The following is an 18,349-nucleotide window of genomic DNA, read 5'->3' as shown; positions in this document are numbered from 1 at the left end:
AATAGAAATCTCATCTCAATTCCCGTCCCTTGGGATCCGACCTTTACTTTCCTCTTTACTAATTGTAGAGTTGTTTGTGAAGCTATAAATTGGGTTTTGGTCTAGGTGCTCCTAACGACAAGTTACCGAAAAGATTTAGTCCGACCACCAGCCGTGTTGAAGGTGCGTTTCGAGGCTCGCTGGCCATAGAAGGAGTCATACCTGAGGCATCTTCGGGATATGTCCTTGAATTGCTTCTTGTGTGCATGCAAAGGCTCGCCAGCTATCAATGGTCGAATAATCAACTCTGGGAAATAGCATGTGTGACTTCCATTTAAAAATCGGCACTCGCTGGGGAGTTAGAAACTTCTCAGGACTCGCCGGGGATATGAGTTGCTGCTCGTTGGGAGGTAGCGTACGCCAGTTAATCGACGCGGTTAAAGCCTTTGGACTTGACGGGTCGACGTTTGTTGGGAAGAACCCAGTACTCAGTTTGAGTGAGTTTGTCTTCTCAAGATTACCTGCATGGTTAGTGACCACACAAATCTGCGGTCGCATAGACAAGCATGTAGCATGCAAGCATATAAGCACATAAGCATGTGAGCAGTGAGAATATAAGTAACCAGCATGTAATATCTCACACGAGGGGAAATAAAGGTTTCGAAAGTTGTGAAGCTTAAACTCTGTTAAGTGTTGGAATTTATTGCTCGCAGATCCGTGATTTGACAGATTAGAGACACGTGACCGTTGGGATACTGACTCACACAGACGCACAGTGACAGACTGACAAATGGGCAGTCGTGAACGTGACACAAAGTCAGTGATGACAAGGGGGTTACTCTGACAGACTTTGCACATGTAGGTGCAACTCCTTAGCCAAGAAAGGGTGACAACGCGTATCAGATACCTAAGGTAGAAGGTCCGCTCGGCTGGGGAACACGAATTGATTATATTCTCAAGACATCTTTGCCCTTGTTTGCTTGTTTGAGATCCCTTCTCGAGTTTTGATGATTCGGAGAGCGAAACCAAGACCTTTTCATTGTCCGAACCGAGTACTAGGCTATGTGCGGTTTTATTTTGGACTGTAGTTGAGACTCAAAAGATGTTTGAGGATAAAGGACATGTGGCGTCTTGAAAGAGAATCCCCAGAGTGAGAAGGTGGGAATTTGACAAAATAAGGAATGGGCGACGTCTTAAGGAAGAAGCCCCCAGTAAAGAGGTATAAGATTAATTTTTGCGGCTGGGTGGGCTGCTTTTGAGGATTGATGTTGATGGTTGAGATTGAAACGGGTGTGCGGTTGTGTCCTTGTAATAGGACTGTTTACGTATTCGCGTGTGTGCGAAATCAAACCAGATCGTAGTTCTGAGCTGTTTTTTTTAGGATTGAAAATTGGAAGGTTTGTGGAAGGAGTATGCGGTTGTGCCCTTGTAATAGGACTGCCTACGTATTCGCGTGTTTGCGAAATCAAACCAGATCGTAGTTCTGCGTGTGTGTGCAATGGGTTGCCAATTGAAGGTGTGAAAATTGAATGTGGGGGGGGGGGGGGGGAGGGGTTGTGCCCTTGTAATAGGACTGCCTACGTATTCACATGTTTACAAAATCAAACCAGATCGTAGTTCTGAATGTGTGTGCCTAAGCGAGTTGTTAGGACCTCAAAGTGATTTTTAGGTGTATGGTTGTGTCCTTGAAGGACTGCCTACGTATTCACGTGAAGTGAAATCAAACCAGAACGTAGTTCTGAATGTGTGTGTGCCTAAGTGAGATGTTAGGACCTTTAAGTGATTTTGAGGTGTATGGTTGTATCCTTGAAGGACTACCTACGTATTCACGTGAAGTGAAATCAAACCAGATCGTAGTTCTGAGTGTGTGCCTAAGCGAGTTGATAGGACCTTAAAGTGTGAGGGTCACGACGGTAAACTCCATCTGGTGACTCGAGAAATTGATTTGAGATAATTCCTCCTTGATCATGAATCAAAGAGGTGTAACTTGTGAAAATGTTCCTTATCCTATGAGCACACTAAAACGTGGATCCTAAGGGAAGGTTAGGTATGTCCCGTTCTCGGTAGCAAAGCGTTCGAGGACTCCATATCTGGGTCAGGATGAAAATGGCTTCGACATTATGGAATGTGGAGCTTGGTGATGATAGGTTAGTTTGACAGATAAAAATATAGAGTTGAGGGTCACGACGGTGAATTCCATTTGGTGACTTGAAAGTTGATTGGAGAGAAATACCTCTTGATCATGAATCGAAGAGGAGTAGTTTGTGAAAATGTTTCTTGTTACGTGAGCACACTAAAAAGTGGACTCTAAGAAACCAATGTTTTTGAAGACTCCGTATCTGGGTCAAGGTGAAAGTGGCTTTGACATTATGGAATGTGGAGCCTGGTAATAATAGTTTGTTTGACAGATAAAAATCTGGAGCTTGTATTTTGTGGTGTTTAGGCCGATGGGTTACGGCTTGTAATATGGTGCGGAATGGGGTCTCAAGCTTGATATGGCCCGAGCACGAAATGGTTGGTAAATAATGTGGGATCAGATTCTCATGTCTGGACCTTAAAGGTTAAGGTGTGATATAACAAGCTCGAGGGGAATCCTCAGAAGCCTAGATAGGTCTCCCTGTAGCAGTCTCTAGAAGGACTTAAGGGTGAAGCGATGTTGGTTATGATCTTGAGGGGAATTCCCAGGGTCCTAGATAGGTCTCCTGTAGTAGTCTCTAGAAGGACTTAGGGGTGAAGCAGTTTTGGTTGAGGTTTTAGTGTTTGGTGTTTTGGACTTGTCGGTCCGGGATTTGGTGTGTTGGACTTGTTGGTCCTGGGATTTGGACTTGTTTGTCCTGGACTTGGTGTTTTGGGCTCATGGGTCTCGGGCTTTGGACTTGTTTGTCCTGGACTTGGTGTTTTGGACTCATGGGTCCAGGGCTTTGGACTTGTTGGTCCTGGACTTGGTGTTTTGGACTCATGGGTCCTGGATTTTGTATGTTGGACTCATGGGTCTTGGGCTTTGGACTTGTTAGTCCTGGACTTTGTATTTTGGTGTTGGACTCGTTGGTCCAAAATTTGAAAAGTAGCGATTTAATTTCGTTATTTGAAATTATGGGAAAATAACGAATTTGAATTTTGCTATTTCATTTTTGTTTGAAAAGGATGGTTTTTAAATCCGTCGTTTGGAATTGTGGGAAAATAACGAATTTGAATTTCGTTATTTCATTTTTGTTTGAAATGGACGGTTTTAATTTCCGTCGTTTGAAATTTGTGAAAATAGTGAACTCGAATTTCACCATCTTGTTTTTGATTTGAGAGTGACGGTTTTAATTTCCGTCGTTTGAAATTTGTAAAAATAGTGAACTTGAATTTCACTATCTTGTTTTTTATTTGAGAATGAAGGTTTTTGTTTCCGTCGTTTGAATCTTGTGAAAATTGTGAACTTGAATTTCACTATCTTGTTTTTTGTTTTGGCTTTAGCCTTGGCTTTGGTTTTGCTTTGGCTTCGCTTTTTTTTTCCTTAGATCTATTGGTTCTTTGCCGTCCGTCGGTCGAGGAAGGTAAAGGTGTAGACGGGGATGTACCCGTTGGTGAGAGGTTGATACTTGGTGATGGGATGTTTTTGTGGGGAATGGGCTTGCCTTCCGTCATTGATTATGAACAAGGAGATCTTCTTGTTTGTTATCGGGGTTCGTCATAGGATCCCTTTGATTGAGAGCTCGTTGTAGATCGGGTGCTAATGAAAGGTTTCTATTGCCAGACATGGAATAGGTAAAGAGAATGGACACGGAGTTTCGAGTCCTCTGCTTACTCGGTACGGAACGTCATTCGAGTGTACTCACATTGAATTGGAACATACTGTTTGTTTTAAATCAATTCTCGTTTTCAACGGGAAATGGTAAAGGGGAGAATATATGATAGTTGGAAATCGTGCTTTTATTTAGATAAATAAAAGTTAGCACAGACTCGATGAATAAGTGTGACTCATGGGGACATCCCCCAGTTTGTCACTTAGGAATAAAAGGATAGACACTAGGATAAATTTAAGAAAGCCTAAGACTCGGACTCGGACTCAGACTCAATCGTAGATACGGACTCCGAATCATCACTTTCCCCCTCGAAGGTCTCCTTCGCAGCATCCATCGGCTTGAATATCTGGTTTTGAGCATTGACCCACTTGAGCACTTCACTCTCGTTGTTGGGAATGATATGAGGACAATAGTCGATGAGGTTTTCATCTCCTTGCAGAATGAGATGTTCATTAGGGTTGTTTTCATCACTTGGATAGCATAGGGATGAAGCTATCAATTGATGGTTGTCGATCATGTTTTGAATAGCATGTTTCAGTTTGAAGCATGTTTCAGTGTCGTGACCTTTTCCTTGATAATATTGGCAATAGGCACTGCCGTCCCAAAAACGGGTTTTTCTGCATTCAGACGGGTCCGGAGTGGGCCCGATTGGTTGTAGCTTCCCTTCAGTCATAAGCTTTTGAAGACTTACGGCATAGGTTGTGCTTAGTTTGGTGAATGTCCTTTGAGAATGTTCAACCTTTCTGTTTGACTTGAGACATCCAAGAGGATTGTCTTGACTGAGAGGTGCAATTATGATTTTGCCAGCTTCAATCATATCTTTAATGGCATGCTTGAGTTTGAAACAGGTTTCGGTGTCATGGCCCTTGCCTTGATGGTATTGGCAATAGGCATTACCATCCCAGGATCGGGCTCATTTGTGTTGGTGTTATTCCGGAGTCGGACCAATGGGTTGGAGCATTCCTTCTGAAACAAGTATCTCTAGAGCGGTGTCATATGTAATTCCCAGATCTGTGAATACCCATTGATGTTTTCCCATGGTTCTAACATTGGTGTTTTTGGGGATGTTTTTGTGAGTTTTGTTTTTGTTTATGTCAATCCAGGGCGGAAGGAGGATTGGGTTGTTGTCAATGGGAAGTTTTTGGGATGTTGCTTGATATTTTGAAGGGGATTTTGGCGAGGCAATTTCATGTTCTTTGTTGGTGGGTTTATGAGCGTCCGAACCATTAGATGATTCCTCATTTTCAACAGCTGTTGGTTGGTGAACGGAGGGTTGGTTTCCTTGATGGTCGGGTTCATTTTCGGTACTACCAGGCCTGTTCTCCAAATTAGCCATCCGGGTGTTCAAGTCATCAATATCAACTTGCAACTTTGAGAATATGTTGGTGATGGAGACGGAGAGCATCATTATACCGCTTTGTATGCCATCTTCATCAATTGCATGAATTTTCCCATCGTCGCGAGAGATGAGATGAGAGCAGTCTAGGGAAGATTCCTGACTGTGTCCAAATAGGGTTTTCTAGAGGGTTGTTTTTGTTGTTTGTTGAGGGAGGTAATGGTAACTCTCCCTTTTCGATCATATCAAGGATGGCGCCTTTTAGGGGGAGACACATTTCAGTGTCATGTCCGCGACCTTGGTGATATTGACAAAATAGTTTTTCCGTCCCATCTACGTCCTCGCTTGTTTGGTAGAGGGTCTGGAGTTGGACCAATCGGTTTGAGCTTTCCTTTGGAGATCAGCCTTTCCAAGGCTATGGCATAAGGCATACCCAAATCAGGGAAGGACCTATGAGCCTGAGGTCGTCTGGTTTTGGTTTGGTCGTTGGCCAGTAGTCGGCTTTTAAGGAGCTTAACCCTTTGATCAGTATCAGAAGAGGGAAAATTCCCGCTTATCATTTTGTCTTCAACTTGGGAGAGACGAGTGCTCAAGTTTTCCACGGTAGCTAGGAGTCGAAGGACCATGTTGTTGGTTTCGGCAGAAGTCATGGTGGATGAAGGTTGATCAACTTCTTGAGTTTCTGGTTGGCAATTGATGGCACCTAAGGGATTCCTATTTGACATAACGATGGGCGTTATAACTTGTCTTGGCAAGAGATTGCACAAACAAAGGTAAGTGCGACACATATGTACAAAAGGCGGATTTGTCGTGAAGACGCGACGGCGTGAATAAGTTATGAGTTCATTAAAGATCGTGAATCACCTCTTGTGTTTGAACTCTTGGTGCATGACTTGAATTTAGACTCGAGTGTCGACTTTGGCATAGTGATGCCTAGACAGACGACTTCTGAAGAGATTTGGAGGTTTGGTGATGGCGTGACGCCGTTAGACAAGACATGTGCACAAACTTGATCTTTAACCCGTAATGTAGGGGAAATGCGGGTTTAAAACCTGACTGGTTTTGACTCTCCTAACGCCATTGAAGATGTCTCGACAATTAGGTGACACGACCTAGACCAGAAGGTAGGTATTAAATTCGGTGGAGACTTGACGTTATCTAGACGACTTGACTTGAAATCGACTGGACTCTAATCCACTTGAGGCGGAATCAGAAAGGTGGACTGAATTTTCGAAAATAGAAATTTTCAAAAAGATTCATTTGTCGTTTTATGGACGGCTTCCGAAGAGCAGAGATCTTTAGAAGGTCGGCCAGTTGAAAGGGTTGTCTTAGGTTTGTTTTCAAAAGACAGCTGAAATTGAGATTGCGGCGGCTCTGAAAACAAAGTGTTGTTTTCGAAGACGGTTTTTGAAATTCTGAATCACGGATTTGAAACCCGAGAATTGAAAATTTTGGAATCGTCATCACAATGGCCATGAAAACGGTGAAATTTGTTTTCAAAGGATTTAAAATTGGGTTGAAAATTTGAAAACGGTTAAATTTGTTTCCAAATATTAAGTTTTGATTTTAAATCTGAAAACGGTTAAATTGGTTTTCAAAGATTTGATTTTGAATTGAAATTTGAAAACGCTTAAATTTGTTTTCAAATGATTTGAAATTGGATTTAAAATCTGAAAACGGTTAAATTTGTTTTCAAAGATTTGATTTTTGAATTGAAATTTTGAAAACGGTTAAATTTGTTTTCAAATGATTTGAAAATGGGCTGAAATTTTGAAAACGGTTAAGTTTGTTTTCAAAGATTAGAAATTGGATTTGAAATCTGAAAACGGTTACATTTGTTTTCAAAGATTTGAAATTGGAAATTGTGAGGATTGAATTCGTCATTACGACGGCTTAGAAAAGCCAAATTTTGTTTCGAAAACGAGGTTTGAAATTTGAAAAGTTGCACGGGTTGAAATCATCATTACTACGATTTGAAAAAGGTTTTTTGTTTGAAAATTGATTTCGAATTCTGAAAGTTTGAGGGTAGTATTCGTCATTACGACGGCGTAAAAGGGCGCTTTAGGAATGCAACGGTCGGCGAGGGGCCGAGGTTTGAAACGGTCATTATGACGACGTAAAAGGGTATTTTGAAATGTTTTGTGAAACCGAAGTTTGAGATCGTCATTACAACGGCATGAAAAGGTGTAATTGAAAATGGTTATAAAAACCGGGTTTGAAAATTGTCATTATGACGGCCTAGAAAGTTGTGCAACGGTCGGCGGAAGACCGAGGTTTGAAACGGCCATTATAACGGCATGCTTTGAAACGTTTATGAAAAACCGGGCTTTGAAATCGTAATTACGACGGCATAAAAAGGTGTGCAACGGTCGGCGGATGACCGAGGTTTGAAACGGCCATTATAACGGCACGAAATGGTTTTTGAAACGGTTATGAAAAACCGGGCTTTGAAATCGTCATTACGACGGCATAAAAAGGTGTGTTAAAATGGTTGTAAAAAACCAGGTTTGAAAATCGTCATTACGACGGCCTATAAGGCGTGTTGAAATGGTTATAGTAAACCGGGTTTGAAAATTGTCATTGTGACGGTCTAAAAAGGCGTGTTGTTTGAAATGCAACGGTCGGCGAAAGACCGAGGTTTGAAATGGCCATTATAACGGCGTAAAAAGGTGTTTCTGAAATGACACGGAAGGACTTATAATCACATAACACATAAGCACTCACAGTTCATTATATTATGCATATAGCTGACACGGGTTTTGGCTTAAAGGGTGGGTTACACACCAAGCAATCAAACCCCGATTTTCGAGAGGGATACCAATCCAAAAAAAATGTGTAACGAGGGTGCCCTAGCCTCGTGCTCGAAGGTGATGAAAGCTCTTTGACGAAACAAAAATGTTTAACGTTAATGGTATGCTTGACTCAATCGGGATTTGAAACGCGGGGATGAGAAAACTCATGCAGACGGGACGAGCCGATTGGTCGTTAAAGGTTAGGTTGTGGGCCCGGAAGGAACCCCACTTATGACCGTAATATCAATTAATGCACTTTAACCACGACGTCGTTCGAGTTTCACCTCTAAGGATCACAAAGACACAAGTGTCCTAGTTTTCCCAAGCGGATTCGTCAATCTGTGGACATGGGCCACAGGCCGGTCTGTGGATTTGGGCCACCTACCGATCTGCGGTCACGGGCCACCTGCACGCCAAGACAATCAGTGGACATACATCGGTCTAGAAAGCCACGCTCGGCGGCATAAAAATGCTTTTGACCGGATCGCTTTAGATCGGTCGGTTTCGTCTCGGTAAAGGTCTCGAAACGATTAGAGATGTTCAGAGTCGCCACCAAGCAATTATGGGATGCTTGGAACCCATTAGAATCCACTTTATACCTAGGTCAATCAAGGCAAAAAGCGGTGTTTGACATAGGTAATAAAGATAAGGACTCGTCCCCCTTTTAGCATTCTATGCCTAAAATGACTCTCGTGCGCCCTGGATAAGGCCATCCACTATCCAAAGGTTCTGAGTAAGGGGTGAGGGTACGTATTGGGAAGCCCATTAATCGGACACCCAATCTCGCCCGCGTTAGCGGCCTCTACTGATCGATCGTGGTTGTTTAAGTGAAAGAGTTGATAAAACGGTGTAAATGCATGAATGCACATCCAAAAGTCTTAACCTAACATGTGAATATTTGCTAAGTCGGTTGTTTATGCATGTACCAAGAAATTGGTGTCAAAGTTGGATTTAGATTGATTTGCATGTGAGACGGAAATTAAACATCCATTTACCAAATTCGGATTACGATGTTTAACATGATTCCATTGTTTTGACAAAGGGTGTCAAATGACACAGTGTAATACCATAAACTTATCAATCTAATCCGTCATGTATTCGGGTTAACCGTAATCGGGATCGTCCTAGACAAGTACCAAAATGAGACAGAACGGTGCCAGGTGTTGGAATATGTGTCCTCCGACAATAATGCGATCACGACTGTTGATCATGATGATCACATGTTTAAATCTCATTTTAAAAGAATACAATTGGGAAGTATTTTTACTGTCAATTGATCAACATATATCGGTAATGATTGGCTGACTAGAGTTTGACATTACTGTCGTGCGACGGTGGTGATCAGTTGATCCCCTAGGTCATACCTATAGGGCAACACTCTTAATTGATCAATTTAATTAATCGTATAATGTTACGAGTTAATTAAATTACTTGAAAAATTGACGGACGATTTTGGAAGTAAAATTTACGTATCACATTGAAATTTGATTAAATGAGATACGGTCTGAGTAATCGAATTGTATCATTGCTCAGATGAAATTATTGTTTAAGGAAACAATTAAATTTGAATGAATTATTATAAATACGATTTATAAATTGGTAAAACATTTTGGCACAAGTAATTATGAATTACTAAGTCGATTTTTGTATATGACGTATTTTTTATTAATACGTTGATTTTTAATATGTTAAAAATACATAACAAATTTATGTAACATATGACATGTGACATATTGATAATTGACAAAAATAATATGGAATCCATATTATCCATATATGCCGAAATAAGGAGGAGGATTAGGCTAAATATTGTGTTTGATTAAGTTAGTGGAAAACAAAATCATTTACATAATAGACTAGCCTTGCAACCTATATTACATGGTGAAGATAAACAAGAGCATGCATTGGCTCTTCTTTCTTCCCTCCTCTTCCCCTACCCGGTTTCCCCTAAAAAAGAACAAAAGTTCTTTTGCTTAAAAATTGATCATTCACCATATGCATGTGTGTGTGATAATTTTCATTCATTCACTTCATAAAAATATTTTTAGAGAGATAAAAATATTTCTCTTCCTCTCCTCCTCTCCTACCCGGTTTTAGGAGATAAAACCAAAATCATTTTGGGTCATTTTTCTTACAAAAATTAATATTGTACTAGTATTTATAATATTAATTTTAATTAAGAGTTAGCCTTGAGTATAAATCCTTGGGAGAGATCCTACACTTGGGTCTTTGTTCATCCAAAAGGAAAGCTCAAGAACAAAAGAGAAGGAGATCTCTTTTGTGCCCATATGAACCGAAATCACAATGTAAGAACATGTTTCTTCCTTATTTTGTTTTAAAGTTTGCATGCATAAGATCAACCTTTAATTTTATGACAAATTAAAATAAAACATATTCGAATATGTTAAGTATATAGATCTACTTTTCTTTCAATCGGTATCAAGAGCCATGGTTGTTTGCATGCAAATCGGTTAAAAGTTTTTCCGAGTTATAAAGATTAACATATAAAACTTGTAAAATTTGTGTTATTATGATATATCACGAAATTAATTCATGCATGTTAAAATTTCTGGTCCTAAAATGTTTTAGGATATTTTGGTTATATTTACGGATTTTTATTGTTCATATAATACAATAATGGCATTTAAATATGATTTTATGAGTAAAAATGTCATTTTCGGTCTAAAATTAGCTATACTTCGAATTTTCCAGTGATTTTTGGATATGTTGTCACATATATTATTTTGAGATAACCTGTAAATTTTCAAAATTTTTGGACTTGTTATGCTCGAAAAATAGATTTTTCATTATTAAATTCGGATTTAGGTGAAAAATAGGTTAATATGAGTTAAATTTCGAATCTGGTCATAGAAATTTAATATGTTATCACATGCAATTTTACAAGATGTGTATAAAATAATGGGCTATAGTGAAGTCTTTTTGCATGATTTATTGATTTTTGAAGAAAAATAGCATAAATTGTGACATTATTAGTGAAACATTAATAAAACATAATCTATGACTAAGGAAAAACGTCCAATGTTGCATTTTATTATCTTTTTCAGATCTAAAATTGAAAAGTTAATGTATATAATTTTTCACATGTTTTTATGATCATTTTAGTTAAAACCGATAAACCGCAACATTGTTTTTCCGGAAAAAATTTCGAAATTTTTAACCTAAGATTTTGAACATTATGAGTGTCATGGTATTTTTCCAGAATGTTCATGAGTTTAAATTTCAAATTTTGAATTTATTTGAAATTTTGTGATTTATTTGAAGTTTATAGCTTATTTTTGTAATTTTAGTCCATTAATGAACAATTTTATAAATATGAGTTAATTATGGTCAAATAATTATTGAAGACTAAATTTTGAGTCCTAAGAGGTTAGGGTAATTAACTTATGCATAAATATGAATTTATGTAATTTTTGTGATTGTAAAATGTTGGTATCACGCAAATCCGTAAAAACCGAGTAATATACGATATTGGCTAATTAAAAGCGACTTAGCATAAAATTGGGCATGTTCATACATATTATAATGCTGCATTTTTCTTTATGATTGTCATAATTTTAATTTATGTAATTTTTGAATTATGTAATTTTACTTAGTATGGCCTTAGTTTTTAATTGGTATTTCCCGAAATGTATGGGAATATCGATTCGGTTGTAATTTTATTGTGATCTCGTATCACCGTTTTGTAATTTAATAGATTTATTTTATTTTAGTTACAAATGTATAATAGGAAATTATGTAATTTATTATGTAATTTTATTCATTCCTGAGTTCCCAAAGACGGATTTCTTCAAGAATGACGATACATAAAGACGGTGTTACCTCGAGATGCGTGCCACAACCGAAGTTCAAGGGACCAATGGAGTTGGTTTCCGAATATGTAATAGTTAAATAGTTTTTCTATTTTAGGAAAGGTCATACTAGGATTTATTTATGTTTATGCTTGCATTTTATGTAACACCCCGTATTTTATTAAGTTGGATAAAATTCTTTTAATTGCTATTTTGAATTTAATTACATCATTTAACGATTTATATATATATGCTTAGCTAATTAATTAATTTCATCATAATTCGATACGTTAATTTTAATAATCATTAATAAGTTTATTTAAAGTTAGTTCGAGTTTATTGAAGTTAGTTCGAGTTTATTTATTTAATAATTTCTGTTTCTTTACGAGTCCTTATGAAAGTTGTTTTAAGTGAACCCGAGATGGATTTTGGGAACAAAACCGTCCAATTAGCTATTTTGAGCTTATTTCACTAAATTAGCAATTTTTATTAATATCCGTTAGTTTTGTAAAAAATCGCTAATAATTCCGATTCAAGCTGATATTGTATTATTTACGTTAACTAGCTGAGTTTATTTTATTTTCACTCATTAAATTTATTTATTATTGATTCCGTTTTATTACTGAAACTTTTACTAAAACCGATTTTATTAACTCGAGACGGTTTTAAAAACGAGCGAAATTTCTTAACGATGAAGAAACGTACGTATAATAAATAGCTAGCTAGCTAGCTGCTCCCTCTTTTTCTCACGCATCACCTTCTTTTCCCCTTTTCCTTTTCTTGTTCCTTTTCCTGGCGTCAAACAGCAGCAACAACAATCCCCTACAACAACTCCATTTTCGTGACATAAAAACCCAGATCCCGCCTTCATTTCTCAACCAAACTCCATTATTTTTGTACCATTAGCTTCCTCGTCCTTTCCTCGTTCTTTTAAGGTAATAAAGTTTGAGTTTTGACTAAGTTTTCAAAAAGGTCGTCTTAATAGACAGCTCAGTTCTTTATACTTTTCCTCATTTTGTATGCTCAATTTTAGTTGCGATTATTAATTTTATCCGTAGTTATAATATTTGTTTTCTATACTGTCATTATATTGTTGGTGAGATGGGTTAAATTATAAGGTGAGTAAACTTAGGTAATTGACTGATTTGAGATATGTGTGACGGTATTAAATTGGGTTAGTTTGGAATAGTGTGTCATCGGTACCGTCACTTAAGCATGCGAGTTATTTGCTGATGAATTGTGGAATTGTAATCAAGCACCAATGCACTTAAATGAGATCTTGTCATATGTACGTAAAGTGTAGTGCTTACGGAATTGAACTTTGGTTTTTGTTGGTAGGCTGACATTGGTTTTTGAGATTAAGGTTGCAACTTAATATTGTATTGTTAATTGTCTTTCCTTTTGACCTTGTCTGTGGGTGAGTAGCTTAGAGTTATACTCTAAATGTTGAGCAATTCCTTTAATGGAATATTTGACAATATCGATATTGAAATTGAGATGGAAATCTGGTTACTATGGAGTATTATATTATGAGACGGAGTAATGAGTAGGACGGAGTAATGAGAGAGATGGAGTAGAGAGTTGAGATTGAATTAATTATTGGGACGAGAGTGACTATTATAATGTTGGCGTCAGCTTTGAGCGTATAATCATGATATCTGGTTGTTCGGGTTGTGTTGAGCGGGTATGGGGAGTTAGTTTAGGTACGTGTTTGTGGTTGTGTTAACCCCGTATGATGGTTGGTTGGGCCGTGTTTTGGGTCTTGAGTCGTAGTATTAGTTTGCCCATGGCGCAAATTCGGTCATTGAAATTATTTGAATGTCCGTCTCATTCTTATACAAATACATGTAAATTCACTTATATGGGTTGTTGTCGTTGGGATGTTGGCCGTGGCCTGCTGTAGCCTGGCCGTGGCCTGTTGTAGCCCTAAGCACCGTGGCAAAGGCCTAGCCGTGGCCTGGCCGTGGCCTTGGCCGTGGCCTAGGCAAAGGCCTGGCTAAGTCGCGAGTTTGGGCCGTATCTATAAATTGTTTTGACGCTAGTTTGGTTTATTTAAAATATAATTAAATTAATTTACGTCTCATATTTTATATAACGATAATTCGTTAATATCGTCCTTTCACATAATTATTTTAGGTGCCTCATATGTGGTTGAAGATGAAGAGTAATTTTGGGTTTTAGAAGCTTTCTCAAGTTTATTGCTTGTCTCTATGCTAGCTTAAGGTAACTATTCCGAGTTACTCGACGATTTAATGTCACATTAGTAGTTGATGTTGTGTTTGGTGTTTGTTAAGTGTTTAGGTGATTGATAATGTGTTACTTTCGTTTTTCACATGATAGAAAGTGGAAATAGCATGAGAATGACATTGTGATACATTTTGTAATTTGGGCCAAAGTAGGCAAAGACTCTGAGCTGGGCCAGATTGACCGAACGAGTTTTGTCAAACTAGGTTTAAACCAGTCAGCCTCGATTTGACCGATGACCTGTCGCGGGACTAGGGTCGAGGGTTTGTCTTTGAGGTGAGATTGGTTGTTATTGGAGGTTTTATGTTATGCCTTGATATTTGTAATTATCATTTCACATGTTGGTTGTTGGATGAATTGGTTGCCTTATACTTGAGTCTTCTTGCCTTGTTGCCATTTTAGCTTATTCTCATGGATTATGATATTGATGGTTAGCCATAATTTGGTTATTGATGACATTGAGGATATTGTTGGATTGTCTGCTGAATAGACATTTATATAGCCTTTCACATGATAGAATGTTAGCATTTATGTTGGTAAGTTGGACTCTTTGCCCCTCTTATGGTTAATTGGGTGTCCTACTTGTCTTGTGTGGTGTGGGCTAAAGTATTCAAGCTGGGACTAGGTCCTAGGTGAGTATTTCGGCCTTCATCATAGATAGGCCTTTATAGTCTTTGACGAGTGTATGTTCATTGCTCAATAGCCTTTGTGTTCCTGACTTGGTGGGTTTATATCCAAGTTGGGGCATGACCTCGTTACTTATTTTGAGAGTAAGTGGTCAGCTTAAGTACTAGCCAACCCTTTGGTGAACTCCTTAGGGTACTCACATGGTTTTATAAAATTGTGGGTCTTGGGTGCGGTGGTGTGTATCCGCAGGTCTAGGTCTGCATTGTGATTTAGGACTAGGGTTGTGTTGTGTCTTGGCCATGTTTTGATAAAACCTCTGAGCCAGGATACCGGTTCGATTACCTTCCCTACCTCGTGGTATAGACTCGAGTTACAGAGTGACTATTGACTGTGCTAAGAACTTATGCCTGTCTTTGATATATTGTCCTTTCTTGTTTGATGATTCTATGAATCATAGAAGGTGAGATGCAAGCCGGCTATGGTTGATAGAGTTTGGATTCCTGGATGTTATGTGATTCACATGATAGTGTAGTATGAGTCGGTCTAGTATTCACATGCTAGGACTATGTGTTGTTATATTGTTGTTCACATGATAAGCACGATTGTCTAGCATCTATATGCTAAGGCATTGTGTGATTCGTATTCATATTTTTATGTTTACATGTTATATTAATTATGACATTTCGTGGCTGGGAGAACTCGGAGTTACTCCCCACTGACTGTGGCTTTCGTATTTGTATAAAAGCGATTGACAGGTAGGTGATGCATATATGGGGTACATGGACGAGCTAGCGGGCAAAGTAACCTTGGAACCTAGATTGGTTTTATTTTATTGTGACCTTATACACTTTTTATGTCACATACATTTTAGGGACATATGTCTCCCTTTCTCATATTTGGGTTGTATAACTTTGTTTCGCGACTTTAGCGATGTTTCATTCATGAGATTTATTTTGGACCTTGCATGTTTGACACCTTCCAATTGGATATCTTTATAACAGGTTCAGGTTTTAAAAATTACAGGTTTTTACTATAATGAACCTATTACAAACATATCCATGCAGTTTTTATTTAGAAATTACGTGTTTACTTTTCCGCGATTTCTGAGGTTGTTACATTTTATTTTATGTCACATGCATCGCTAAATCGTCATAACTAAAACCTGCATCATCATCTTTATCGAGTTTATCAACCGTGTCAATTAGAATTATCGTAGTTCACCGCTTTAGTTCACTTAAAACGTGATAGATAATAAATTGACATGACCTCTCGCTAAAACAATCAATTGAGACATAGCCTTACCAAAGAGTAGAAACCATGAAAACCTATTTCGTGAGGGAGTGCACTCGGCCACACCGGGGTACAAACCTTGTTACGTAGGGGAAGTGGGTGATAAATGTCTATCCACTGAATTCATGTTGATGAGGGTTTCATCGGCACACCGTGCCCAAGTTAATATGGGTTTGGATCATGGACACATTTATTCGAAATTTGGATTGAACTCAACAAAAGTTTTTCGATAAGGGTTTTATCGGCCACACCGTCCCCTTGTTGAATGTGTTTTGGGCTAAAGATAAATGTTAATGTAATATTATCGACCAAGAGTTCTAAAAGTAGAATCGATTAAAGCGTTAATCCACCGAGTTATATTGATAAGGGTTTCATCGGCCACACCGTGCCCAAGTTAATATGAATTTGGGTCTTGGAATCATTTATGATAGTTGGGTAGAGGTCACTATATAAATGCTCATACTTTGTTAATAATTTACAAGTATGATATTAAAACACAAATGTTAATATTTCCTTTTCCTCCATATTTGTAGTTCTTTACAATGAATCCATCAAATACTACCGCACCGATAACTATTGAGTCTTACCACAATGTTTTTGACGACGTTTGCTCCAACAATGATTTCGACACTACTAGAGAACTTCATTTTGGGATAGGTTCGGATGGAAACCTTAACTTCATCACTTCTTCTAAACCACCTACTACAACTAGACCTCGTGTGAGTCCGTCTCAGGAAGACTACCTCATACAATCTATAGGGTCTTTGTCTCTGGAAGATAAAGATGCCAAAGCTAGTGGGAGCTCAAGCAATCAAGTTCTTGCTTCAAAGGTCAAAAGGTTCAAGAAGAAGGGAAAGAAAATCAAAAACTTCAAGCAAGTTAATGATGAGTGCCATTATTGCTATGGCATGGGACATTGGCTTAGGAATTGTCCCGTATATTTGCGAAATATAAGGGAAGGAATCATCGTTCCAAAAGGTAAAATTCCTAAAGAAATTTATGTTATTGATATAAATTATACTTCCACTACAACATGGGTACTAGATACCGGTTGTGGTTCTCACCTTTGTAATCATTTACAGGGTTTAAGAGATGTGGAGAGGCTTAGCAAGGGAGATGTGGATCTACGCCTTGGAAATGGAGCTCGGGTAGCGGCCGAATCCAAAGGAACTTATGTTTTAGCTTTGCCTAATGGATTTGAGTTGTATTTACATAATTGTTTTTATGTGCCTACACTCTCTAAAAACATTATTTCAATCGCTATGCTAGACATGGACGGTTTTTGTTTTGTCATTAAGAACAATTGTTGTACTATTTCTAGGAACGACTTGGTTATAGGCCAAGCTTCCTCTATCAATGGCATTTACATTTTAGAGACCTCAAATCCAACTAATGATATCTATAACATTCAATCAAAGAAACTCAAATCAAGTGACCCAAGTGAAGCGTTCATTTGGCATTGTCGATTAGGTCACATAAACGAGAATCGCATCAAAAGATTAATTTCGACTAATGTGATTACAACATTTGATTATCAATCATATGGTACATGCGAATATTGCCTACTCGGCAAAATGACTCGTAATCCTTTTAATGGTAAAGGGACACGAGCTAGTAAGCTATTGGGACTCATACACACCGATGTATGTGGACCAATGAGTATCACCGCTCGTGGTAATTATGACTACTTTATAACCTTCACCGATAACTTGAGTAGATATGGGTATATCTATTTAATGAAACATAAGAGTGAAGCGTTTGAGAAATTCAAGGAATTTCAAAACGAAGTAGAGAACCAATTGAACAAAAGGATTAAGGCACTACGATCCGATCGTGGTGGTGAATACCTTAGCCTTGAATTTGATTCACACTTGAAAAGTCGTGGTATTATATCACAACTTACTCCACCCCCTAACACCACAACTTAATGGTGTTGCCGAAAGGAGAAATCGAACCCTACTTGATATGGTTCGATCCATGATGAGTCAAACCGAGTTACCAAACTCGTTTTGGGGATTTGCGATTCAAACCGCAATTAGATCTTTGAACAATAGTCCCACTAAATCCACCGAGAAAACTCCATGTGAGATGTGTACGGGAAGGGTTCCCAATATATCCTATATGAAGATTTGGGGATGTGATGCTTACGTCAAGTCTAAGAACGACAACAAGCTTGCCCCAAGATCCGAAAAGTGCATCTTTGTAGATTACCCCTTAACCTCACGAGGTTACTACTTCTACAAACCTCAAGATAACAAAGTGTTTGTGTTTTGCGAGGCTGTCTTCTTAGAAAGACAATTTATTCCTAAGAGACAGAGTGGGAGAAATTTTGAACTTGATGAAGTTCAAGAGCCACAAACCGAGATTGAGACGCAAGAAGATGTTCCTTCGTCGTCTAACGCGGTTGTACCTCCTCCACTAAGAATAATGGGTCGAGTAATTCGCCATCCCGATCGATATGTGGGACTTATCGAAGAAGAT

The sequence above is a fragment of the Silene latifolia genome, chromosome X (genome assembly GCF_048544455.1).
Source record: "Silene latifolia isolate original U9 population chromosome X, ASM4854445v1, whole genome shotgun sequence".
Lineage (NCBI taxonomy): Eukaryota > Viridiplantae > Streptophyta > Magnoliopsida > Caryophyllales > Caryophyllaceae > Silene > Silene latifolia.
This window is presented reverse-complemented; position numbering follows the sequence as displayed.